The sequence below is a fragment of the Jaculus jaculus genome, chromosome 5 (genome assembly GCF_020740685.1).
Source record: "Jaculus jaculus isolate mJacJac1 chromosome 5, mJacJac1.mat.Y.cur, whole genome shotgun sequence".
NCBI lineage: Eukaryota > Metazoa > Chordata > Mammalia > Rodentia > Dipodidae > Jaculus > Jaculus jaculus.
In genome coordinates this window covers 155,599,502-155,626,259 of record NC_059106.1, presented here as the reverse complement: position 1 = coordinate 155,626,259, position 26,758 = coordinate 155,599,502, and the positions used below count along the sequence as shown (strand labels likewise).

Here is a 26,758-nt window from a genome sequence, read left to right as displayed (position 1 = left end):
TCCAGCCCACCAGCTACAGACTTTTGAGTAGTTTTTTTTTTTTTAAGTGTTTTCAGAATTTCTAATTCTTTTTTTTTTTTGTTCATTTTTTATTTATTTATTTGAGAGCGACAGACACAGAGAGAAAGACAGATAGAGGCAGACAGAGAGAATGGGCGTGCCAGGGCTTTCCAGCCTCTGCAAACGAACTCCAGATGCATGCGCCCCCTTGTGCATCTGGCTAACGTGGGACCTGGGGAACCAAGCCTCGAACCGGGGTCCTTAGGCTTCACAGGCAAGTGCTTAACTGCTAAGCCATCTCTCCAGCCCCTTGAGTAGGTTTTTAATACCAGACAGGAATTCCCTCCTGTGGAGTGGACCTCAAGTCTAATAAGCGAGCATTTGGTCGCCTCCATGACATTAAGGGCAGGTTTTTAAGGAGAGGTATAAGAGAAAGTCCAAATGCCAAACCACATTGAGCTCAGCTATTGGAGGAAGATTATTTATTTAATATTCATATTTTATTAGTTAAATTCACAAATATTAAATATTAATATTTAGTAATCCACTAGAGGAGGTTATTTTAATATTCTCATCTGAGGGCTTATAAAGGAGGAGAATAGCAGAGAAACGCCGTGTGTTTTGTGTTAACGTCCTTTGCTGACCCACCCCCAGCCCTGTCCCCTTGGTCCTTGCCTCCTTGCCCAGTGCCGAACGTTCTGAGGTTTTGCCCTTTAGCCAAGCACTTACTTGCCCATTATCGCTTAACGTCTGGCATGCCTTATCTCACTTTGCCACACGACACTTGCGGTTTTCCATTGAATTTTGAAAAATTACTTGTAGATACGTGTGCTTGAAAAATCATTTCAGGGGCTGCAGAGGTGGCTCAGCACTTAAGGTGCTTGCTGCAAAGTCTAATGGTCTGGGTTCAGCTCCCGAGTACCTGTGTAAAGCCAGATGCACAAAACCGGAGTTTGTTTGCAAGCAACTGGAGGCCCTGGTGTGCCCATTCTCTTTGTCTTTCTTCTATCTCTCTTTGCTTGCAAATAAATAAATAAAAATATTTAAAAAAATCATTTTATGGGCTGGAGAGATGGCTTAGTGGTTAAGGGCTTGCCTGTGATGCCTAAGGACCCTGGTTCAAGGTTTGACTCCCCAGGACCCACGTTAGCCAGATGCATAAGGGGGTGCATGCGTCTGGAGTTCGTTTGCATTGGCTGGAGGCCCTGGCGTGCCCATTCTCTCTCTTTCTCTGTATGTTCCTTTCAAATAAATAAACAAATAAAGTACTTTATAAAAACATCATTTTAGAAGCCAGGAGTGGTGGTGGAATACACCTTAAATCCCAGCACTCAGTAGGCTGAGGTGGGAAGATCGCCGTGGGCTTGAGGGCATCCTGGAGCTACTGAATGGGCGCCGGCTTAGCCTAGGTTACAGTGAGACTCTGCTCTGTAACCCATCAGATTTGGGTCTAGAAGTTACTGAACATTTATGATGGATGGCATTGCAGGGCAGTTTTCTAGAAGATTTGATACCTTAGCTAATAATAATAATATCTGAGGTGGATAACGTAATCATCAGATAAAATGTTCGATTTCTTCAAGTGTAATACTCTGTTGAAACAGCAGAGGTAGTATTTGGTATTCAGGTTAACTTGCAGAGAATAGGGTTCCGGTCTGGGCCCCCACTCTTTATGCTGCACAACCCCAGCGGTGTGCATACGTAATGCCTGCGCTGTGTGCCATGGTTGCAGGTGGCACAGCAAGACTATCTAGAAAAGAAATTAAACTTTGACTTTCTATTGTCTAACTGACAATTCCACTTCACTCACCTGGCTTCTGTGAACTCTTCCTTGTAGCAGGAGGGCACAGGCTTCCTTCCCGGCCTGGGCAGATGGGGTAACCCCTGAGGAGAGTCACGTCTGTGTCACAGACCCGTATGTGCCCGCTCTCCCCAGTCCTGAGCTCTGGGTGCCTTATGTCTGTTGTACCAGCCTTTTGTTCGTGGTCGCTGACCAGAGGCGGTTAGAGGCGGGGTCTCTGTCCTTGAGTACTACTCCAAAACCCCTTTCAGATCCCTCCTTACTGTCACCTCATGCAGTATGGGTGGATGGGGGGGGGGTTGCCTGTTTGTGACCTTATTTTTGGCATTAGTTTTTCTGGGTCAGCAGCATGTTTGTTAGACCCCCTGTCTCCCACTCCAACTCTGAGATATCTGGAATTTATTTATTTTTTGGGTCCCTTAAAAGTGTAATTCAGGGCCAGAGGGATGGCTTAGCAGTTAAAGAGTTTGCCTGCAAAGCCAAAGGAACCAGGTTCAATTTCCCCAGGACCCACATTAGCTAGATACACAAGGGGGTGCCTGTGTCTAGAGTTTGTTTGCAGTGGCTGGAGGCCCGGGCGTGCCCATTCTTTCTCTGTCAAATAAATAAATAAGTAAAAAGTGTAATTTGGTAAATGTAAATATGTGATATTAGCATTAATATAATTATATCTCGAGGGTCTATGACTACGTGTATTTGCATTAAGTAGATTTGTGTTGCCTTGTGCCTTTCTAAGAAATTCTGGGGCAGTAGGTAACGCTTTGCCACTGGCGGTGTTCTTCCGAAGACACTTCTGTTTTTACTCATTTTACTAAGCAGTGGTAGTCACACTTAGAAGATGAACATCAGTGACTTTACTGTTAACAGCCATCTTTTAAAGCTTTATGTAATATGTAATGATCAAAAAAAAAAAAAAAAGCCGGGTGTGGTGGTGCACGCCTTTAATCCTAGTACTTGGGAGGCAGAGGTAGGAGGATTGCCGTGAGTTCGAGGCCACCCTGAGACTACATAGTGAATTCCAGGTCAGCCTGGGCTAGAGTGAGACCCTACCTCAAAAAATAAAAAAATAAAAAATAAAAAACAAAAGAAAAGAAAAGAAAAAGAAAAAGAAAGAAAAGAGGCTGGAGAAATGGTTAGTGGTTAAGGTCTTTGCTTGCAAAGCCAAAGGACCCTGGTTCAATTCCCCAGGACCACATAAGCCAGATGCACAAGGGGGCACATGTTTCTGGAGTTTCTTTTCAGTGGCTAGAGGCCCTGGGGTGCCCATTCTCTCTGTCTGCCTTATTCTCTCTCTCTCTGGCACCATCTTGTAGGGTATTTGAGTTGTCACTGACTGAAATCTGTCACCACAGAGGATCCTGTGTGCCCTTCAGTTGTGAGGTGCCCTGTCTTTGCACTCCGTGTGAGGGTGTCATGCCTGTTCAGCGTTGGCGGTAAGTGATGAGAGAGTCTTATGAATTCAGGCTCGAGCTTCACAGAGCATTTTCATCCAGGAGTACAGACTTTCCAAGCTGGCTCAGGAGCCTGGAGATAATGTTGCCTAATCAGCATTAAGGTTGGGGAGGGAGGAGCTGAGTTTTTTTCCCCTCTGGCTTCTGTGGCTCAGGCAGGGGGTAGCATGCTTCTCAAAAAGACCAGTCATTTACTCCTTCTGTTCACATGTTACCGAGGAGGAAGCAGGTTTGGTGACATGAAGAAACGGTCTACTGTTACTTGGTGCTAAGTAGCAGAAGCAAAATTCCCACCCATTCTGCCTGGCTTTTGAGTCCAGTCCATTCTGTGAGCACTCATCTCTCTTCCTCCTCCGACTTCACAGCCAACATACTTCATTGCTTGCCTGGGAACAGTCCTAATAGATGTCAGGTGTCTTTCCCATTGCGTAAGACCTGTTCATTATCTTTCAGATTTCATTCCAAGATTAATAATTAACCCTTAAGGGCTTTTCTCATTGTGTCAGGTTCAAATAAACAAACAAACAAAATAAAACCTGACAAACTCACATTATAAATGGAACCTAACAAAACAGCGCAGGTTCCAACAAGAAATAAGTCGACAGGTTTAACATTTGATCCAGTGAAGCCCGGGCCAGTGTCAGTGGTTAATTGCATGCCCAGAACTGCCAAGTGAGGAGAGGTGGTGGTGTGGATGCTTGCTCAGATTTACTACTACTGCCCCCCCCTCCCCAGGTAGGGTTTCATTCTAGCTCAGGCTCTCCTGGAATTCACTATGTCGTCTAAGGGTGGCCTTGAACTCACAGTATTCCCCTACCTCTGCCCCTCTGCCTCCTGAGTGCTAGGATTAAAGGCATGCGCCATCACGCCTGGCGAATCTTTATTTTATTTTACTTTGTTTTTTCAAGGCAGGCTCTCACTCTTGCCCAGGCTGACCTGGAATTCACTAAGTAGTCTCAGGGTGGCCTCAAACTCATGACGATCCTCCTACCACTGCCTCCTTAGTGCTGGGATTAAGGTGTGCGCCACTATGCCAGAGAGAGAGAATGGGCATGCCATGGTTTCCAGCCACTGCAAGTGAACTCCAGATGCATGCACCACCTTGTACATCTGGCTTACGTGGGTACTGGGGAATCAAACCGAGGTTCTTTGGCTTTGCAGGCAAGCGCCTTAACTGCTAAACCATCTATCTAGCCCAAGATTTACTACTTTTAGAACCAGGACTGTAGCCGGTGTGGTGGCACATGCCTTTAATCCCAGCACTTGGGAGGCAAAGGTAGGAGGATTGCTGTGAGGTTGAGGCCAGCCTGAGACTATGTAGTGCATTCCAGGTCATCCTGAGCTAGAGTGAGACCCTACTTCAAAAAACAAGACAAAACAACAACAACCAAGAAAACCTAGGGCTACATTTTCCTTCATCCCAAAAAGCATGGAGTGGGGGAGAGGGAGGTGCTGCCTTTGTAAATGAGTCCCAGAAAGAGATACTAAGGTCTTTTCAAGAACTTAATATGCACATAACATTCCAAAGTATTTTGTGAACAGTGCATTGCTTTGTTCAAAAGAATTTTTGGATGCCAAAACAAAACAACAAACCTACAATTAGAAATTTGTGGTTCATGACTGTTGATGTTTTATTTTCTTTTAATTAGCAGGGGGCTGGTGATATAGCTCAGTGATAGAACATTTCCCTGTTGTACATGTGGGGTCTGGGGTTTGATCACCACCACTCCAAAGGAGGTTTTTAATAACTGCTGGGAAGAAAATGCCAAGGATGTGTATTAATATGCAATCTAAGTATTGTTGCTATATAAATCACCTGTGAGATCTGCAATCTGTTGGCTCTGCACTCATCCCTCCAATATGTTTAATTAACACAGAGTGATGGATCTCTTGCTTTCTCTGACTCATTTATATCTGGCCTGCGACAGAGGATTTGGGGTGGGAGAAGTACACCATTATTATGCTCTTGATTTATTTCTAAAGTCCACCTGCCCTTCCCTCCCTCCCTCCCTCCCTCCCTCCCTCCCTCCCTCCCTCCCTCCCTCCCTGAGTGTGATGTGATCCGTACCCAGTGAATAAGCAGTGTAGATGCCAAGGATGATGTCTGTCAGGCTTGTCATTGTCTTCCTCCTGGTCTGCGTGGTACTTTTATGGCTGATGGGAAGATTTGGATGAGGGAGGATAGGAAATTGGAGACGGGAGATTCCCAGGTGAGGTTCGTGCTGGCGGTGATATTGATAACGTGCAGCTGCCAGTTAGGCAAACACTTGGATTACTTGACAATACATGTCCTTGTAATAAAAATGACCTCGTTTTGCTAAGGTTATTTCTCATAGAGGGAGGGCAGGAAGCGCTCACTTGCCACAGGTTGCCAATGAATGTTCCATGAGATAAAGCTTTTTTGTTTGTTTGTTTGTTTTTCGAGGTAGGGTCTCATTCTGGCCCAGGTTAACCTGGGATTCACTATGTAGTCTCAGGATGGCCTCGAACTCACCGTGATCCTCCTACCTCTGCCTCCCCAGTGCTGGGATTAAAAGGCATGCGCCACATTACCCAGCTGAAATAAAGCTGTTATGATGAAGAAAGTTTGGGAAACTGTAGATTTGGTAAAGTGAAATCCCCTTGTGGGCCTCTGGAACTGGAAGTCTCAATTTTGACCATGTATCTGTGGAGGCATCTGTGCCATTCCCCCCCTCCCCCGCCCTGCCCCGTTTGAAAGTCAGGGTGCGCTCTTGAGATGAGTGCAACAGGATCTTAAGGAGGAGGGTCTGGGATCCGATAAGGACTGAGTCACTCCTGCATCTCCTAGCCACCAGATGTGTCACTTACCTAACAGAGGCATAGATGTGATTTATGTACCCAGTGCCAGATTGCTATGGCGACGAGCTGATCTAGTGTCTATAGAAACACTTCAAATTGTGAAGCATTCTGCAGAAATCATTGTCACGGTCCTAATTTTCTATTGAAGCATAATATACATAACCTGAAATTTACCGTATTAACCATTTTTTAAAATATTTTTTTATTATTTATTCATTTATTTGACAGAGAGAGAGAGGGAGAAAGAGAGAGAGAGAGAGAATGGGCACTCCAGGGCCTCCAGCCGCTGCAAATGAACTCCAGATGCATGTGCCCCCTTGTGCATCTGGCTAACATGGGTCCTGGGGAACCGAGCCTCGAACCAGGGTCCTTAGGCTTCACAGGCAAGCGCTTAACCACTAAGCCACCTCTCATTAACCATTTTTATTCATGTTTTAATTTATTTATTGGAGTGAAAGAGAGAGGGGCAGATACCGGCAGAGAGAGAGAGAGAGAGAGAGAGAGAGAGAGAGAGGGAGAGGGAGAGCACGCGAATGGGCACGCCAGGGCCTCCAGCCATTGCACATGAACTCCAGACTCTTGCATCACTTTGTATGTTTGGCTTATGTGGGTCCTGGGGAATCAAACCTGGGTCCTGAGGTTTTGTAGGCAGCCGCCTTAACTGCTAAGCCACCTCTCCAGCCCGTATTAACCATTTTCATATGTACGGTTCATGACATGATATGTGTTCACGTGGTTGTGCTGCCGTCCCCACTCACCACCCTTCAGCTCTAGAACTTTCTCATCTTCCTGAGCTGAAACTGCAATCGTTAGCGACTCTGCTTTCTCCCCTCTCTATCCTTTGCTTCCACCATTCTATTACTTTCTAAAAATAATTTTATTCACGTATCTATTAGAGAGAGTGGGGTGGGGAGAAGGAGGAGCGGATAGAGAGAGAATGGCCGTGCCATGGCCTTTAGCCACTGCAGTCAAACTGGTATATGCACCACTTGTGTATCTGGCTTACGTGGGTACTGGGGAATCGAACCTTGGCCCTTATGCTTCATAAGCAGGCACCTTAACCATTAACCCATCTCTCCAGCCCCATCCCTCCCTTCCTTCCTTCCTTCCTTCCTTCCTTCCTTCCTTCCTTCCTTTCTTTCTTTCTTTCTTTGTCTCAGTTTATTTGTTCTTTTGTTATTTGTTTCTTTTAACATAATGCTTCTAAACACACCCTTATTTTTGCATGATGTAAGATTTTGAAAGAAGTTTATTTCTTTTTGTAGTTCTGTTGCCCTGGTGCCATTCATCCCCAGTGTCTCTGTAACACAGACCATATTCCTCTCGGTCAGTACTAGGGTTTCCAGAGAGGGGCTTTCAGAGTGTGACCTTGAGAAGAGCAGAAAAGGTTCTGTTACAACCTCAAATTGGGCCCAGAAGGGTTGAGGCAGTTTCTGACAAGTAGACATGCTTTTGTTCCTTGTCAAACCAGGTATTGAGACAGAAGAGACATGAATCTCAACAGCTGCAGTCTGTTTCCATCTTGCAGATGACGTATATATGCACAGATAGGATTTAAATTTTTTTTTTAATATTTCATAACTGTTGCCCATCTTAAAATGGTGGCCCTTGGCATGGAGTTGTTCCATGGTGCATGTTATATAAACTAGCTATTACAAATCTAGGCACCCTAAAATGTGAAGTTTTCAAATTTGTGTTTTGATAATGAATATTCTCCATTACACCAGGCTTTTTATTGCAGAATGCTTCCCAAATGCCCATTATTAATCCCCAGAATTAAAAAAAAAAAAAATCTTTTCAAGGATTTCAATAGATTAGTGAAGATATCAAAATGATCACATTCTTTTTGAGAAGCTAATATAAATGCCAATTTAGGAAATCATAATGAAATTAAACCATTATTCTACCCTATTGTGTACAATATTCTTTTAAAATATCTTTATTTATTCATTTGTAAGCACAGAGAGAAAGAAAAGGAGAGAGAATATACAATCAAGCCCTCCAGCCCCTGCCATCTGGTTTTATGTGTGTACTGGGGAATGGAGCCCGGGTCATTATGTTTTGCAGGCAAGTGCATTAACTGTGGAGCCATCTCTCTAGCCTGTGTACAATATTCTTAAAAACAATGTGGTTTTTCACGTTTGCCTGTTCACGGCATGTATGGGACTACCTGGAAAATCAGCTCTGCATAAAGGACTTAGTTAAACTGTATCCCTTTCTCCTACCAAGCACTCCGAGCTTTTTGGGATTTCCTTTTTAAAAATATTTATATGTTTGACAGAGAGAGAGAGAATGGGTGTGCCAGGACCTCCAGCCACTGCCAACAAACTCCAGACACGTGCACCCCCTTGTGTATCTGCCTAACGTGGGTCCTGGGGAATCAAACCTGGGTCCTTTGGCTTTGCAGGCAAACACCTTAACAGCTAAGCCATCCCTCCAGCCTGCTTTTTGGGATTTCTATTATTCCTTTCTGGTTCTTACTGTATTTCCTGTTCCCTACCTACCTACCTACTAAAAAAATCCTTTCCACCCAGTGAGGAGTCATGAGACTTCGCCAGCCAGCTTCTCCAGTGGAATCTCCAAGTGTGCCTCGGTCAGAGCAGGGGCCCAGTTTGCATTGTGACGAGATTATGTTGACTGAAGATTGAGGCCTGGAAGCAATCATTGAAGGAACTTTTTAAAGATGAAAAGCAGCCTCAGGGTGTTATTTACCTTTATGGGGAACGGAGCCATGCTGGGTGGTAGAGCGCAGATGGCACACTGTTCCTGTGAGTGTGAGGACGGAGTGAGAGAGATCAAAACAGGAGGCTCAAGAGCTGGCACCCTGATGCCAACATTAGCTCAGGCCTCGCCTAGTCCCTGCTCCCCCGTGCTTGTGCGAGGGACGCATCGGTAGAGGCAGAAGGCTGGTGTTATTTTGATCACCAAGCTTGATTTAGTGAATACGCTTGATTAATCCCCTCTTCTTTCTCATGGATGCTATTTTGAATGGAAAAGCACTGCTGGAAAAATGTATCCCTACACTGATTGTGTGCATTACTCTCCCTCCCCACTTTACATACCAATCTGAACTGTTCCTCCAAGACCTGTATGTTTCAGGCCATTTCCCCATCCTGCTTCTACTGGGAGGTGCTATAACCTTTACAGGTCATGGGGCCCAGTGGGACCAAGTTACACTGTCAAGAGTATGCTTTTTGGTGACTCAGGGATCACACCACTTTCCTCTTCCTCTTTTCCCCACTCAGAATCATGAAGGGGTTTGCTACACCCATGAGCCCCTTCACCGTGTGCAGTGAGGCTAGCCAGTAGTGGACCTGAGCCTTCAGAACTGTGAGACAAAATAACCCCTTTCCATTCATAAACTGATTATCTCAGGCATTGGTTAGTGTTGCAGTCAGGTTCACATTGCTGGTAGAAATCACCCAATCAATAGCAGCTTGAGTGGGAAAAAAAGAGGTTTATTTTGGCTTACAGACTTGAGGGGAAGCTCCACAATGGCAGGGGAAAACGATGGCATAAGCAGAGGGTGGACATCACCTCCTGACCAACATCAGATGAGCAATAGGAGAGTGTACCAAACACTGGCAAGGGGACACTGGCTGTAACACCCATAAGCCCGCCCCCAACAATACACTGCCTCCAGGAGGCGTTAATTCCCCAATCTCCATCAGCTGGGAACCTACCAGTCAGAACACCTAAGTTTATGGGGACACCTGAATCAAACCACCACTGTTAGTAATTGGAAACTGACTAACCACACTACCGAACAACCCTGTTTTCTGTGAAGCTGAATGTTTTTGAAGCATTTAATTTTTAAAGCATTTAATTAATTCAGGAAGAAGCCACAGAGAAAATCAGTGGCTTTGCACCAACATAAGTTACTCAGCACTCAGAGAGGAGTACGGGCTGCCCTCCCACTGCGCGTGTGCTTTGATTTTGGCCCCAAACGAAGCAGCCTTAGAAAGGAGTCTTAAGGCTAAACTCTCCACTTGCCTTCCCTCAAGGTGGGTATTTTCAGAAAGGGGTGTACTTGGGTCTTGGAGCGGCTCTGAGTACCTCCTGAACCTTCCCAGGACTGATTTGGTATAAATGGGGATTTGCCGCTTCTAGCTAGCTGGGAGGAAGTGCTTTCTCAGCGTGATGCATTAGTCACGAGCAGGGTGTAGGAGGGTGCTGAGCAGTCATTCTGACCCTCCTCCCATGGACTGGCTTTCAAGCCGAACTCCAGGCCCAGCTGTGTTGGGATTGAGGGTCTCCTGAGGACACCCTCACCCCTTCCTGCTGTGCACTTGAAGCCGCTCTTGGATCAGAGGTGGGAGAGGGAGGTGGCTTCAAGGCTGGAGAACTGGTGCCCACAGGGAATCTTACATGCCCAGTTCATCCGAGTGTCGTGGGAGAGCTGGGAGAAAAGTTAAAAGTAGGGACTAGTTCTCAAACCAGGAGCCGAGGTGTCAGCTGCTGGGTTATGTGCGTGTGCGCGCGTGTGCACGTGCATGTGTGTTCCCGTCTGCAAACGTATTGTAATACTATTTTCCATGCCGAAGTAAAAAAAAAAAGAATAATTGGGGAAATGAGCAAGAGTGCTGCTTTCTTGCTGGACCTAGTACCAGCACAAGGGTGAAGGAGATCGATACTGAGAACACTCAGCTCCTACCAAACCAGAGATCCGGAGACACAGAGGCTCCCAAAACCCTATCACCGAAGTAGACCTAAAACGAACCCAACATGGCTCAGGGAAATTTGTGGAAGAGGGGGCTGGAAAGATTGGTGGAGCCACAAGTTGGGTCATGATGCACAGAGACATTGCCTCTTTGCCATACCTGATGGCTAACCCCCACAATGCACGACCCATATTCTCCAATGAAGGGGGTCCCTGCGGAGGGGGGAGGACAGGGAGGAGGCTAATGATGGTACCAACTTGACTGTATAGACACTGTGTACATAACTAATTTTATATAGAGATATATGTGTGTGTATATACATATTGTATGTATATGTATGTATATATATATTGTATCTCAAGGCTTGACGATGTTGGCTATGGACCTATGGAACCGTTTCAACCTACGGCTCCCTGCGTAGATCTTCCTTGAGCAGATGACTTGCCAGCAGTGTCAGTCAGCTCCATTGTAAACATTCCGGATGGAAGTAAACTTTACTTTTCTTCCTTTGGTTAATACTGATGACATCCTTAGCTATTGGAGAAAAGGAAAAGCCATTGGAGGGAAAGATGAGCCATTTATATGCTAACTTGGCTTGACTATGGTGTCCATTCGTTTGGTCAAATAGAGTAGTCTCTCTCTCTCTCTCTCTCTCTCTTTCTCTAGTACTTCAAGGGGATATATATTGAGTACTATGGCAGGAAGTAATAAGTTGCAGTCCATTCCACACAGAACTTAAGAGTCCTACCAGAGGAGACGTTTTGTGGTTTGAGACAGTGTCTGTGCTGGTATCCCAGGCTGACCTAGAACTTACAACATAGCCCAGGCTGACCTCGACTTGAAATCTTCCTGCTTCTATTTCGCAAGTGCTGGGACTGTGGTTGTAAGCCACTGTGTCTGGCTGGAAGAAAAGATTAAGACAGTAGGAAAAAAAAGTTGGCAGCTATGGGAGTTTTCTCTGGAAGGTAACTTAGCCCCCATCTAGAAGGATCAATGTTTTGTCTAATTCTGGAAAAAAAATCCATAAAAATGATGTTTTCTTTTTTTAGTCATTCCTCAGTAACCTGTGGGAATTTATTCCAGAACCCTTCCAAACCAAAATCTGTGACTTCCCCTTGTGTAAAATGGTTTAGTATTTGCATGTGATCTGTATGTATCCTCATGTATACTTTATTCTAGATTATTTATAATACCTAATGCAAAGTTAGTGTTATATAAATAGTTATTATACTGTATTAAGAATAAAGGTTAGAAGAAAATCTGTGAAAATTATTTCTTAAAATTTTTTTTAAAATTATTTTAGTTTTTCAAGGTAGAGTCTCACTGTAGCTCAAGCTGACCTGGAATTCACTATGTAGTCTCAGGGTGGCCTCGAACTCATGGTGACCCTCCTACCTCTGCCTCCCGAGTGCTGGGATTAAAGGCATGCGCCACCATGCCCAGCTATTTCTTAAAACACAATTTTCTGTTGCTTGTTATTCTTTATAAGCCTTTATGCTTCCAGATGATATACCTTAAATTTTCTAGCACTTATCCTGGCTATATCTGAAATTAGTCACACAACAAAATGCAGTTAAGGTCAGAAGCACTTTTTTTTTTTTTGCTTAGTGCATCTTGGCCAGTCGTGGTGCCCCGTGTCATGTGGTGGGCCGAGATTAGAGTCTTTCTGTCTTGTTTTCATCGCATACATATGGCATTGTTTTATTAACTACTGGATAGGGAGGGGTATTTACGCTATCCTTGTTATCAGAGAATAAACACACACACGCACACGCTCTTGGTCACAGTGAGAATGAGGTTAGTCAACACAAGAGTTCACAGCAGCTTGAGTTTATTGGCACGTGTTCTGAATATTTGGGCACATTTTGGCCCATATATGACATTGCTTTAAGGCTAAAAAGAAATAAAGTTTAGGGTTTTTTTTAAAGATTAATTATTTATTTATTTGAGAGTGACAGACAGAGAGAAAGACAGATAGAGGGAGAGAGAGAGAATGGGCGCGCCAGGGCTTCCAGCCACTGCAAACGAACTCCAGATGCATGTGCCCCCTTGTGCATCTGGCTAACGTGGGACCTGGGGAACCGAGCCTTGAACCGGGGTCCTTAGGCTTCACAGGCAAGCGCTTAACTGCTAAGCCATCTCTCCAGCCCAAAGTTTAGGTTTTTTAAAAATGAATTTTTAATAAATGCCAAAACCAATTAAATGTTCACAGTTTTGAAGATGGCTTTTACCATCCATGACCCGGTTTCTGTTGCAAGAGGTCTCTCTGCAGGCCCTGCCTGAATTTTCCACCAGTGATCTTTCCTCTTTTTTTTTTTTTTTTTTTTTTTTTTGATTAGGTTCTGGATGGACCCTTTGTTTTCAGTGATTATGATTACTGGAGGAAGTGGAAGGTTGATTTCATTAGGGTATAGGAAGGAACTTTCAAACTCTTGTATTTCTTTTTGCTTTCGCATTTAAGTTTTTATGGATTTCTGTTTGGCTCTCAGGCAGTGGGCACAGAGGCCTGAAGTGCTCGAGATTCCTTAGAGCAGTAGGGTGTGTGTGACATGTGCACAGGGCGCTGTCATGGGGGTCTGCACATTAGTTAAATCAAGAAGTGGTGACATATCCTGGTACTGGTCTGGGTGGGCATGCTGAGAAATGTCCTGGTGAGGGAGACGTCCATAGAAGCCTGTGGGAGCTCTGGACCCTGCTGGGCCCGCCTCGCCGTGGGTGGTCCCGTAGCTCGCGCCTGGCAGCGACCATCAGGCTTTTTAAGTCAGTTGCTGTCATACAAGAAACAGATTTGCCTTGTGATTTTATGCATCGCTTTTTCTGTGTGCGACTTTGATGTGTGGCTGTTTCAGAATGTGCTCAGAACTGTCTTCACGGTGAGAGGGACTGGTGAGCCTCTGACTTAAGAGACTGGTCATCCTCCGACTCTGGGAGGGCATCTCATCTGTGGTGTCCCCATGCTACTTTTTAAAAGTGCAGCACCCTTCATGTGATTTTCTTTCTCTCTTATCAATTTTTTAATTTATTTTACTTTTTATTATGAGAGAAAGAGAGACACAGAGAACTGGTACACGCTGGCCTCTAGCCACTGCAGTCGAACTCCAGATGTGTATGCCATCTTGTGTGCGTGCATCACCTTGTGTCTGGCTTACGTGGGTTCGGAGGAGCTAGACCTGGGTCCTTAGGCTTCATAGGCAAGCGCTTTAACTGCTAGGCCATCTCTCCAGCTTTCTCCCTCTCAATTTCTAATTTGGCTAAGATGGGTATTATTAGTATTATTGGTCATTACTCAGCTCAAACGATCTCATTCCTCTTTCTTTCTTTCTTTCTTTCTTTCTTTCTTTCTTTCTTTCTTTCTTTCTTTCTTTCTTTCTTTGGAGCACAGAGTGGTTGGGGATGTTGGTAGTGTTATATTTATTTATTTTTGTTTTGAAATAGGGTCTCGGTCTAGCACAGTCTGATTGGCACTCAGTTTGTAGTCCCAGGCTAGCCCCAAACTCAGAGCGATCCTCCGACTTCTCTGCCTCCTAAGTGCTGGATTAAAGGCATGTGCCGTCACGCCCAGCTCACCTTAATTTTTAAATATATTTTTGTTTTTATTTTTATTTATTTGAGAGTGACAGACAGTGTGAGAAAGGCAGATAGAGAGAGAGAGAATGGGCGTGCCAGGACCTCCAGCCACTGCAAACAATCTCCAGATGCGTGCACCCCCTTGTGCATCTGGCTAATGTGGGTCCTGGGGAATTGAGCCTTGAACTGAAGTCCTTAGACTTTACAGGTAAGTGCTTAACCGCTAAGCCATCTCTCTAGCCCCTTGCCTCAATTTATTTTTGTTTATTTTTATGTATTTATTTGAGAGAAACAGACAGAGAGAGAAAGGGGCAGATAGAGGGAGAGAGAATGGGCACGCCAGGGCCTCCAGCCACTGCAAATGAACTCCAGACGCGTGCACCCCCTTGTGCATCTGGCTAACGTGGGTCCTGGGGAAGTGAGCCTTGAACCGGGGTCCTTAGGCTTCACAGGCAAGCGCTTAACCACTAAGCCACCTCTCCAGCCCTCACCTCAATTTTTTTTTTTAATATTTTATTTTTTATTTTTATTTTTATTTTATTTATTTATTTGAGAGAGACAGACACAGAGAGAAAGACAGGTAGAGGGAGAGAGAGACAATGGGCGCGCCAGGGCTTCCAGCCTCTGCAAACGAACTCCAGACGCGTGCACCCCCTTGTGCATCTGGCTAACGTGGGTCCTGGGGAAGTGAGCCTTGAACCGGGGTCCTTAGGCTTCACAGGCAAGCGCTTAACCACTAAGCCACCTCTCCAGCCCTCACCTCAATTTTTAAAGTGAGATCTGGTTGCCCTTTTATCTTGCCTCTCTAGGATACAGCTCGGTACTTTTGCCTTAATTTGAACCACCTCTTTACTGAAAAGAGACAGTCTGGTGCTTGTCATCATGATGATTATGGGCTTTGACTGGAGCAAATCAAAGAAGCATGTGCCCAAAAGGTGTAGGTAACACAGAAACTGTCAGCCGGCCTGTTCTCGTCATGCTAAAGAGAATGGCTGGTGAGAAGGGTTGGGCTGAGTTACTTGGGACTCCATCGCTATTCAGCTCTTCCTTGCTGTTCCCCTGCACCTCTCCATGTGATCCCCTCTCAGCCTTCACATGATTGGCTGCTGGTGTAACCAGAGCATCACTGGAGACCTGCTTGACATTACACAGCCACTGGCTCATTTTGCTGTCTCGATAGAAACGTTAATCCATCGTCCTTAGATGCTACATTTGCTTCAGGTGACTCGGGCACACTTACTTATGCATTCCCGTTACGTCTTACTATGTGTACAGCACTGAAATGCCACTTGCTGTTGACAATCTTACTTAAATAAGGAATGAGTAAGCAAAGTGGGTGTCCTACTAGCCTAGAAAATTTTGGAAGCTGAATTCAGATCTCTTTTAGTTTTGAAATTTATAGTCCCAAGACAGAAGTATCATATTTTATTTTTGTAACAAACTTTGTGGTTCCTGTTTAATGTATTTGTTATTATAAATGTCAGTTTGGTCCATAGAAGGTGTGTTTAAGGGTTGGAGAGATGGCTAAGTGGGTAAAGGGCTTGCCTGTGAAGCCTAAGGACCGATGTTCAACTCTGCAGGTCCCATGTGAGCCAGATGCACAAGGTGATGCAAGTGCACAAGGTCACACATGCCCACAAGGTGGCGCATGCATGTGGAGTTTGATTACAGTAGGTGGAGGCCTTGGCTCGCCGATTCTCTCCTCTCTCTCCTCTCTCTCCCTCTCTTGCATTAAAAAAAGTCAGTTTATTGGGCTTTCCTTAAAAAAAGGAGTCATCAGAAAAGAATAGCGTTTCTCCTCCACAGTTCTCTGAGAACTCGTGGACTTTCACTAGGGATTACGGCAAGAAGTAATGACATTAGTGTAGTCTTTAGTAGAATCTGGGAGATGGAGCGGGCTTGGGAAGTGGAGAGGGGAGAAGAGGACCTTCTACATGAAAGAAATACTGCAAGAGGGAGACCGCACAGAAACCCCAAGACAGAACACGCTTCCTTTTTGTTAAAATGATTAATTAGGAGGCCAGTAGACTGAAATGTAAGCAAATCAAAATTCAACTCAGTACAAATGGTTGTATACTAGGAAAACAAAATTTAAGCTTCACTAATCAGGACCACCAACTAATTTCTATCTAGGCATTTTTCCATTTAAATGATTCAAATATGACCACAGTTCCACGTTAGCCAATCCAGTGTTTTCTTTGCCTTGCGTCTGAATTCAGCCTTCATACCTTGCTGGCAGAGCCCCAACCACTTACTGTCTGGAGCTGCCCAACTCATATTGTTTGATGCTAGTATGATTCAGCTTATCTTTTAACACATCAGCACTTTCTTACGAGGTGTGGAGGACAAGATACATCCAAAAATCAGTTCTGGAGTTGGAGAGATGGCTCAGCAGTTAAAGGCACTTGCTTGCAAATCCTGATGGCCTGGGGTTGATTTTCCAGTACCCACATGAAGCCATACTGATAAAGTGGAGCATGCATCTGAAGGTTGTTTTCAGTGGTGGGAAGCCCTGGGGTGCCCATTCTCTCTCTGCTTGCAAATAAATAATAAATAAATATTTTATAAAGTCAACAAAAAGGAGTCATTAAGATGTTTTAAGCTTCTGTCTTCTCACAGATTATCATGTGTTTGTTATTGTTTCTTCTCTTGCTTTGTTTTGAGCTCTTTGATTGTACAGTGGAACGGGCCATCATTTGTGTCTTCAGTCTTCAGTTCCTAGCTAAGCTTTCTTTTTTTGGAGGTGGGGGGGCCGGTGTTCTGATCTGATCTCAGTGTCGGTAACCCTTCTGAATTCACATTGGAACCTCATACTCAAAGTGGTGGTATTGAGAGGTAGGTTAGGAGGTTAGAAGTGTTAGGAGGTGATAAGATTTTAAGAGCTCTGCACTTTTAGATGATTAATACCACTATAACAAAAGGCCCCTGGGCCAGGCGTGGTGGTACAAGCCTTTAATCTCAGCACTCGGGAGGCAGAGGTAGGAGCATTGCTGTGAGTTTGAGGCCAGCTTGAGACTACATAGTGAATTCCAGGACAACCTGGGCTAGCTAGTGAGACCCTACCTCGAAAACCAAAAACCAAAAACCAAACCAAAACAAAAAGGCCCTTGGGGGGCTCTTTGCCCTTCTGTCCTCCACAGATGCCACAAGAAGGCCACGCCTGTGTGGGACAGGTCTTACTGGACATTGCGTCTGCTGGTACCTGCCTTGATTTTGTTCTTTCTAGTCTCCAGAACTGCGAAAACAAGTTCTTATTTACAAGTTGTCAAGTTAGAAATGTCCTGTGACAGCAGCGCAAACTGACTAATCTGGGGAGGGGCGATTTTTGATTTTTCTTTAAAAAGGACATTTTAAATAGATTATATAACAGTTTTCAGCTGCTTCTTCAGACACAAAAGTAGCATTCGAGGTAGTGTTTCGCTCACTATATGGTCTCAGGTTGGCCTTGAACTCACGGCGATCCTCCTACCTCTGCCTCCCAAGTGCTGGAATTAAAGGTGTGTGCCACCACGCCCGGCTCAGTACTTCATTTTTTTTTTTTTTTGAAACCTATTTATTTGTGTATGTGTGCATATGGGCATTCCAGGGCCTCTTGTCACTGCAAACAAACTCCGGATGCATGTATCACTTTTTTTGCATCTGACTTTAAGTGGGTTTTAGGGAATCAAACCTGGGCCCGGCAGGCTTTGCAATCACGCACCTTGACCTGCCGCACCATTTCCCAGCCAAGATAAAACTTTTAATGTGTGTGTGTGTGTGTCTGTGAGAGTGTACGTGACTATTGGTGCACCATGGTCTCCAGCCACTGCAGTTGAACTCCACACGCATGTGCCACGTTGTGCGCATGTTTGACCCTGCATACTTGCGTCACCTTGTGTGTCTGGCTTACATGGGGTCTGGAGAGTTGAACATGGGTCCTTAGGCTTGCAGGCAAGTGCCTTCACTGTTCAGCCATGTCTCCGGCCCCCCAAGAAAAACTTTTGAATGGGGCTCCATTAGACCCCAGAGTTGGAGATGTCTTTGTTATAGAGAACTTCAGAGCTGTCACTGTCTTTTCCTTTCTCTACTTTATTCCTTTCATAAGTCCTGGTTTTCCCACCCGCCATAGTCACCACTTCAAGGGACCCATTGTCTCATTTGAATCATCTCACATGTTTGGTTTATTGCAACAAGGCTCCGCCTTCTTTTCCAGTCTACCTGGAAGTTGAAAACGATGTTTGATCATGTTCTTCCCATAAAAAATCCCATTACATATTCCTGTTACACCTAATGACATCTCGCAGCTTTCTGTAGTGTCCATAGCCCCTAGTCAGCCTTTTAGCCTCATCACCTCCAACTAGCTCCCAGACAGTCATCTCCCTATATGTTTAATTACTGGCACTTCCATTCCACAAAGCCTTATTTATTTATTAATCTTTTTTGCTTTTATTTGGGGGAGGGGAGAACGAATGAAAGGTAGAATGAATAAAGCCAGGCGTGGTGGCGCACGCCTTTAATCCCAGCACTTAGGGGGCAGAGGTAGGAGGATCGCCATGAGTTCGAGGACACCCTGAGACTGCATAGTGAATTCCAGGTCAGCCTTGGCTACAGTGAGACCCTCCCTAAAAAGAAAGAAAGAATGAATCGATGAATGAATGGGCCCTCTAGGACTTCTTGCTGCTGTAAATTCACGTCAAATGCACGTACCACTTTTTGTATCTGGCTTTACATGGGTGCTGGGGAACTGAACACTGGCCAGCAGGCTTTGCAAGCAAGTGCTTTTAACCACTGAGCCATCTCCACAGCCCTATTGGTTTGTGTGTGTGTGTGTGTGTGTGCGCACATGCGCGCACACACACACACACACACACACACACACACACACACAGATGCAAGCACCCCATGTTTGCTGTTGTGGAGGTCAGAGGAGAATGTCAGGTGCCCCCTCCATTGCTGTCACTGATTCCTGAGCTTGCGGCCTTCGCGAGGTCCTGCAGTGCTTTGGCCTCTGCTTTCCACAGGATGCACGCTCCACATGCGTCTGGGTACGTGGCTTGTGGGGAGTCAGACTGAGGTGGTCTCAGGCTCTGGTGCTCACGCAGGTAAGGCTGTCACCCCCTGGGCTGTCTCTTCCAGTCTCCAGAGCCTTCACTGCCGCCTCCAGTTTTCCTGGGGCTTTGCCCTTCTGCCCCTTCCATCCTTGCTCATTCCTCCTGTTTTCTTGCACTAAGCTAAATTTTGTTAATCCTTAAAGACCAGGTCCAAGGATAGCTTTTTATTGTAGTGTTGAGCCCCCTCCCTTTTTTCCCCTTGCTCACTACTAGTAAAGCCACACTAGCTGTCACAGAGTGGGGACGTGTCCATCCTTTTCTCAAGTTGTAGGCATCATAAGGAAATGGTCTAACTCCTCACCTCACCCTTAGTCAAGTTGAACCGAAGGGGCAACACTCAATACAGTTTTCACGAGAACATAATCTGCTTGACCCAAACAATTCCCAGGCAGGTTTCTGACAGTCTTAGCATAGCTATTTAGCAATCTATTTTTTTTCTCCCCGAGGTAGGGTCTCACTCTAGTCCAGGCTGACCTGGAATTCACTATGTATTCTCAGGGTGGCCTCGAACTCACAGCCATCCTCCTACCTCTGTCTGCCGAGTGCTGGACTTAAAGGCGTGCGCCACCACGCCCGGCTTTGAAGTCTATTTTTATATACTCTACTTAGGTGGAGCTATCATTGGTCAGATGTATCAGTGTTCTATTGCCCACAGAGAAAGAGACAACGTGGCTGGTGAAAACAGAACTTGCTCATAAGATACAGTCCAGTTCAGAGCTCTTAAAGCAAAAACATAGACCAAAGACAAACAAGTGTACATCTTAGAATCAATGAAAGAGTTGTGCTTCACCTGTTAGAGCTTGTAGTCTTAATTGTATATTTGCCAATTGGAAACGATTACCAGTTAAGTACCAGAGTCATTTGGGAAGATGTCTGACGTTTGAACGTGGGCCCAGAGTCAAGTGCCACTTCAGACTGCAAACCCAGGACGGTACTCAGGACTGTGGGCCATTTGAACATCAATTTATTCTTCCATGTTGAGGAACAACCGAGTCCTGTGTCTTCTCTTTTAGAAGTTGGACACTTACAGATAAAGAATCCCAACCACCTCCATTTGAAATTGCTTAGGAATCCCTTTAAAACAATTTAAAGAGTCACTTGACTTTATTTCAGAGTATAAGTCTGTTAGACTGAAATGTTTTACTTAATGTTTAATTAAGATCCTTTTTGTTGGGATGTACCGCCTTCTGTTAGATTAAACACATATCAAGACTGATGGTGTTTGTAATTCCACTCAGCGATGTTGTACTTGGGATGCCATTACTACAACCTCACCCCATAGGGCAAGCTGTGTTTCCTACCATTGCCCTCCTCGATGCCTTTTGGTTATTACTTTTTTTTTTTTTTTTTTTTTTCTTTTTCGAGGTAGGGTCTCACTCTGGTCCAGGCTGACCTGGAATTAACTATGTAGTCTCAGGGTGGCCTCGAACTCACAGCAATCCTCCTGCACAGGGCGAAGCTTCTCTGGCTCCTCTGAGAACAAGAAACAGGTCTGTCCAAGGGAAGAGAGAGATCTGGGCAGCTTGATCTTGGAAAATTAGTTGTTGAGCAAAGTGGTTGTCTTTTGAAAATCTCTTCTAAACCAACGTGTTGATGTGTGCTTGAGAAGATTGTCCTGGCATGCAGTTTGAGGATTAAACTGTTATGTTTCACAGGAGGCTGAAAGCACTTTTTACAGAACACTATCCTCTCCCACTTTGTTCCCATGGGTGCCTAGGTAACCCAGTTCTCTCACTGGGAACGCCCTGTCAGTTAAGCCACACTGCAGTGAAATAGAAAAGGACGTATTTCAGTGGGAGCAGTTAATTACATTCACCTCTTTCGCCATTTTTCTATTGGGACCCAATGTCCCGCTTTCTCAGACAGTGCAAGAGTGTGCTTTCTGATGTGACTCAAAACTGAAATCGACAATATCAGGAGCCAAGAGCCCAAAGCTGTGCTCTGGCCTCACACGGTCACTACTCTCGGAATGCGGGGTAGAATTCCCAAGTGGTCAGTGCTTCACGGCTTTGAGGCATAGCAGAGATGCCCAGAGTTTTGAGAAATTATGTTGCTCTTGTGGTTTGTCCTGAAAAAGGGTATTAAACCCATTTCAGCAAGCTGGGCCTCATTATAGCCGTTTTTAGCATCAGCTGTGTGGATATTTGGGAGATCCGATGTCCAGCTGTGGTGCAGAGCCCTGGGGGACTGGGGCTTCCCAGATTCCCTCAAATGACACTGGGAAGAAGCTTTGCAGGCATGGACGTACTGTCGCTGCGCCAGGCAGTTACTAGTTGGAGGTGTCGTTAAGTGTGCTCATAGTCGCAAGACAATAGTCATTAGAACTCTGGGAAACTTAGAATCTGAGTATTTAGGCCCAATGCTATTAACATGGCATAAGGCAATGAGGAAGCTATCTGTCACTTGCAGCTCTCCCTGGGTACAGGAGAGGATGCGTGACTTTGTTTTGAAATGCCCTGACTTTACTCATCTCATGAGAAACATGGTAATACCCACCCCAGCGGAACCTGTTGGTTCAGTATTGCCAAAGATTCACTCTCCAAAATTAAAGTTATTACTTTACTAAATAGGCTCCCACTCAGGGCCTGTTTGAGAGTGTTGAATCTCTGCATCTGTCTCTTAGTTAATCTGCTTAGTTACCTTGGGCCACATTTGGAGACGTTAGGAAGTAAAACGTTGCTGCGTGCTAGGGCAAGCATGGATGTGGAAACTTTTTGAGCTCTTATTTGGCTGAATAGAGTGCGTTTTTCTGTTTGCCTTAAAGAAGTGGCTGGGCTCAATCACTTCACTCGTGTTTTATGGAATCAGAAGCCCCTGTCATGGCTCATTCACCTGTGCCGAGGGAGTGATGGATTGTGCTCTGAGCCTGGGTAGAACTGTCCTGTCCGCCTGCGCTGCGTGGTGTGGAGGCCCGCGTCCGCCCCGGGGAGCCTGAGAGCTGGAGTTCAGCACTGCGGCAGGTCGAGTGTCCGGGGAGAGTTTCCCGGGAGCGGCCGCCGGCTCCTGTGCTGCAGCGTCCTCCCAAGTGCGCTGTGTGCAGGCAGCTGTCAAGATCGGAAGTCGCTGCGTGAATCTCCTCACTCGAGCCCACGAGGAAGGATGGCGTTGAGAGCCTTGCTTCTCAACGCGCGGTGGAAATTCCGGCGATTTCACTACTGGCAACATTTGTCCTTTTGAGCAGTTCATTGGGACAGTGTGAATTTGACAGCTGTGGGTTGACCCTGTTTGAGTCCGGCTGTCCCGGCTAAACCTGTTGAATCGAGCTAGGCGTGTAGGGCAGGTACTGTGCACTCTCAACCGTATTCCCCACCTTGACTTTGTTCTCACAGGGCTGTTGCTTTTCCACCCGTGATTTCCTTTATTCTGTTCCAAATTGTAGAAATTTGCCCAGGGCTTTCCTTAAAGTTTAAGAATCTAAAAAGTATACAACAAAAACCCAAGATGCTTAAACTTCCATTAATCTTATTTTTAAGATCATTTCAAAACTTTCAGTGCCCTACATTCATCTATCCACCTATTTGTCTGTCTGTCTGTCTGTTATCTATCTATCATCAATCAATCAATCAATCAATCAATCATCTATCTATCTCCCCAACCATCCAGGCAATCTGTCCGTTCATCCATTTAGGCAATTCTAATTTGGGATCTAATCTGAACAATAGAAAACAAATCTTCTTGGTGTTTAATACATATAAATTTCAGAAATTTTGACCTAAAACCTGCCTCACTTTCCATGCCACTTTTAGTTCCCAGGTAAAGGAAAACTTTCTGCTGCTCATTAATTCAATTGCAAGACCTTTTGGGGGGGGGCACTGACCAAAAACAAAATAAGAATTAACTTGCTTATGTAGAAGCTTATAGCTTTTCATGCCGATTCTCTAATCTCTTTCTTAAAACAACTTTCAGCCAGGGTATTGGCAAGGCAGATCTCAGTGCATCCTAATCTTCTTGTGTTTTTCAGAATGGGTTATTTACTATCTTGGGGTCACATAATTTAGTAAATGATAGAGCCTGATAATTGAGCCTAGGTATTTTGACAGGAAGCTTTTTTTTTTTTTTTTTTTTTTTTTGAGGTAGGGTTGCACTCTAGCTCAGGTTAACCTGGAATTTACTATGTAATCTCATGGTGGCCTCAAACTCACAGCCATCCTCCTACCTCTGCCTCCCTAGTGCTGGGATTAAAGGATTAAAGGTGTTCACTACCATGCCCGGCTTTTTTAAAAAAATATTTATTTGTTTGAGAGAGAGATAATGGGAACATCAGGACCTCAAGCCACTGAAAACGAACTCCAGATGCATGCACCACCTTGTGCATCTGGCTTAAGTGGGTCCTGGGGAATTGAACGTGGGTCCTTTGGCTTTGCAGACAAGAACTTTAACCACTAAGCCATCCCTCCAGCCCAACAGTAAGTCTTCATATACTGATTCTTGGAACTTGTAAGGCATATACATACACACACAGAAAGTCCTTTAGGAGGGGTTTCTTATTTGTTTTGTGTGCGTGTATGTTTGTGTAGGGGGCAGCACACATGCGTGCCAGTGCACATGCATGTGTGGATGCCAGAAGTTGATGTCGACTGTCTGCCTCAATTACCCCTCTACCTTATTTTGTGAGACAGAGTCTCTCATTCAACCTGGAGTTCGTGGATTTGTCTAGCCTAGCTAGTAAGCTTTGCCTGTCTCTGCCTCCCCAGTGCTGAGACTACAGATGCTTACCACCATACCTGGCATTTACTTGGGTCCCAGGGATCCCAAATTCAAACCCTCCCGTACTTTCCCCATTGAGCCATCTCCCCAGCCCGGGAGTAGTTTAGAAAGTGAAAAAGAAAATCTTGCTCCAGCCAACTTTAAAGGGAAAGCAATGGACACAGTGTTTCTTTTTAAAATATTTTATTTTTATTTATTTACTTGACAGAGAGAAAGAGGGAGGGGGGAAGAGAGAGAGAGGGGGAGAGAGGGAGAGAATACGGGCACACCAGGGCCTCTAGCTACTGCAAACAAACTCCAGATGCATGCGTCCCCCGCCCCCTTGTGCATCTGGCTAATGTGGGTCCTGCAGAATCGAGCCAAGGTCCTTTGGCTTTGTAGGCAAATGCCTTAACCGCTAAGCCAGCTATCCAACCCTGGACACACTGTTTCTGATGTGGCTTTCCATCTTCAGTCACAGCACAGGATTGGAGCAGTGGGATTTCTTAGCTCGGTCCACCCTTGTAGGTGTATAAAGGCTGAGGTGACGGTTTCCTCACCACCACTGCATACTTCCTGTGAAAACCAGTAATTTGATTTCTGATGGAATTCAACTGTGAGTCGAGGGTGAATCCGAGTGAGATGAAAACCATGGTGTGCTCAGCGTTGAGTTCTGTGGGATTGTCTTTGCGTAGTGTAAGCAGTTTGGACGGGCACTGCTGGATTTCGTCCGCATTGCTGGGGCTTTGGCAAACTGAATCTGCCCATCTTCCAGCCTGGCTAATTAATTCCTAGTATTGTTCCGTAACAAATTTAAAGGGACTGATTTCATTCAGTGGATAAGATTAAGTTTCAGTGAGTTAGGCGCCACGTTAGCCTCCGTTATAGCAGACCATCCCGTAGCATGCTCCTGATGGTTTACAAATGTTCCCTAATAGTGGAAATGAGAGCTAACATTTAATAGAACTGATCACGGAGTACACATGTAGCCCATTACGTAATGCGGATGATCTCATTTACTGCTCGTAACTACCCAGTAGTTTGGGCACTGTCATTATCTGCATCGTTAGAGGAGAAGATGGCATTCAGAGCTTGTTCCTAATCATGCTGTAAGTAAGGAGGTTGGACTTGCAAAGCCAAGCTGTGACAGTACACACCCCAGGATTCCAGGCTCCCACCCCTGAGCTTGGTGCATGGAGAGCTGCCTCCTGGTGACTCCCAAGTTCTTTGCAGCTCTTGAAGAAAACCCAGAGTACTGGTGGTTCTCCAGGCTCCCTGGCCCGCATTCACAAGGCCATGGTGGTGTTTGCTCACTGCACACACAGTGGTACTTGTCGGTGCATTGAGATCTCAGTGTATGGGCTCATTACAGAGGCCCAAACGTGTCTGCACACTTCATTAGGCCACACGTGGACCAATTCTACAGGCAGGGTCATGATTTCTTTTTCTACCAAAATCAGCCAAAAAAAAAAAAAAATTACCAAATACACTCAGTTTTGTTTTCCATTGTGTTTTATGAATAATGCCCTCTAACTTTGACCATCCTCCTCAGCTAGCTCTTTTGTTCTGTGACTAGAAGCATATAGATAGAAAACATTCAATTCCGGTAGATCGAGTAATTTGTTTTTAAGTATAAAATCTGCACATTCAGCCTCCGTGGTGCAGGTGGAGGGACAGCCGCCCGCAGTCCCCTCTGCCAGTGAAACTCCAGCCTTGAAAATTATTGGCAGCTGGCACTGTAATGAGTCCATTTCAATATAAATGGGTTGTTGCTTATTAATTTCTGCCAGTTCCTAAGCAATTCAGGGACTGCTTTGCAAATTCAGAAATTGACAGAGAGCAGTGGAAGGGGAGGGTGCCCAAAGAAAAGGGAATGAACATGAGGGTAATAGGGTGATCTTTGAAAGGGCATGTATTGTGGGCTAATAACGGGGTGTTGTTAGAACTCTTGCTCCTTCCCCTGCAAACGTGAGTCACCAACTTCATGGTTAAATGGTACATTTTCCAAGAAAAGGGAGAACAGAAACCTCGCGTCCTGTTCTGTGTGGATATATGTATTTATTTACTCACTCACTCATCTCACTGTCTATGTGGCCCTCTCCATCCAATGGGCAGTTCTCTCTGTGTTTCTGCTGCAAGTGTTGTTTTCTTGTTTGTATTGTTTTCACCTTGCTGAAATCGCAGCGGGCAGCTCACAGAGGAATGGCCAGTTGCAAAACAATAAAATGAAGGCACTCAAATTCACTATACCCTCTGGCAGTTTTTCCTGAAGGGATCAGCTGAAAGGGTGGGTTGGGGGGGTATCAGACTGGGTGGCTCACACATTTTAATTCTAGCTCTAGAATGTCTGAGGCAGGAGGATAACTTATGAATTCAAGGCCAGCCTGGGTTATAGAGTGAGTTCCAAGTTGGCCTTGGCCAGAGTGAGTCCCTGCCTCAAGAAGTAACAAGGGTTGGGGCTGGAGAGATGGCTTAGCGGTTCACGCGCATGCCTGTGAAGCCTAAGGACCCAGGTTTGATTCTCCAGGTCCCAAGTAAGCCAGACGCACATGGTGGCACATGCATTTGGAGTTCGTTTGCAGTGGCTGGAGGCCCTGGTATGCCCATTCTCTCTCTCTCTCACACACACTTTCTCTCTCTCCTCTCTCTATCTCTAAAAGAAAAAAAAAGTAACAAGGGCTA

At 45.2% G+C, this 26,758-nt stretch overlaps 1 protein-coding gene across 3 annotated transcripts in view; it reads left to right on the top strand.

Moving 5' to 3' along the window:
* Tiam1 (TIAM Rac1 associated GEF 1) overlaps positions 1 to 26,758 on the top strand; it is a 304,202-nt gene that overhangs the window by 114,949 nt on the left and 162,495 nt on the right. The gene's annotated exons all lie outside the window — the stretch shown is intronic.